This window comes from Diachasmimorpha longicaudata, unplaced genomic scaffold (assembly GCF_034640455.1).
Source record: "Diachasmimorpha longicaudata isolate KC_UGA_2023 unplaced genomic scaffold, iyDiaLong2 ctg00000329.1, whole genome shotgun sequence".
Classification (NCBI taxonomy): domain Eukaryota; kingdom Metazoa; phylum Arthropoda; class Insecta; order Hymenoptera; family Braconidae; genus Diachasmimorpha; species Diachasmimorpha longicaudata.
In genome coordinates, this window is record NW_026974085.1 from 12501 (window position 1) to 13752 (window position 1252).

Consider the following 1252-nt stretch of genomic DNA (forward strand, 5'->3'; position numbering starts at 1 on the left):
CAAAAATAGCATCAACGTTTCAAGTCATCATTAAAAATTAATAATATCGGTTACTTGATAAATTATAAATTAGTTACATAGAATTTATTTTTATTTTAGGCATTCAATTATATATGAATATATATTTTTTTCAATGAAAAATTCTGTGATGCTATTTTTGCATACCAACAAAAATAGCATCAACGTTCCAAGACATCATTGAAAATTAATAATATCGGTTACTTGATAAATTATAAATTAGTTACATAGAATTTATTTTTATTTTAGGCATTCAATTATATATGAATATATATTTTTTTCAATGAAAAATTCTGTGATGCTATTTTTGCATACCAACAAAAATAGGATCAACGTTCCAAGACATCATTGAAAATTAATAATATCGGTTACTTGATAAAATATAAATTAGTTGTATAGAATTTAGTTTCATTTTATGCATTCAATTATATCTGAATATATATTTTTTTCAATTAAAAATTCTGTGATGCTATTTTTGCATACCAACAAAAATAGCATCAACTTTTCAAGTCATCACTAAAAATTAATAATATCGGTTACCTGATAAATTATAAATTAGTTATATAGAATTTAGTTTAATTTTATGCATTCAATTATATATGAATATAATTTTTTTCAATTAAAAATTCTGTGATGCTATTTTTGCATACCAACAAAAATAGCATCAACGTTCCAAGACATCATTGAAAATTAATAATATCGGTTACTTGATAAACTATAAAATAGTTGTATAGAATTTAGTTTAATTTTATGGATTCAATTATATATGAATATATATTTTTTTTAATTAAAAATTCTGTGATTCTATTTTTGCATACCAACAAAAATAGGATCAACGTTCCAAGACATCATTGAAAATTAATAATATCGGTTACTTGATAAATTATAAATTAGTTACATAGAATTTATTTTTATTTTAGGCATTCAATTATATATGAATATATATTTTTTTCAATGAAAAATTCTGTGATGCTATTTTTGCATACCAACAAAAATAGCATCAACGTTCCAAGACATCATTGAAAATTAATAATATCGGTTACTTGATAAAATATAAATTAGTTGTATAGAATTTATTTTTATTTTAGGCATTCAATTATATATGAATATATATTTTTTTCAATGAAAAATTCTGTGATGCTATTTTTGCATACCAACAAAAATAGGATCAACGTTCCAAGACATCATTGAAAATTAATAATATCGGTTACTTGATAAATATCACACGTGAGTG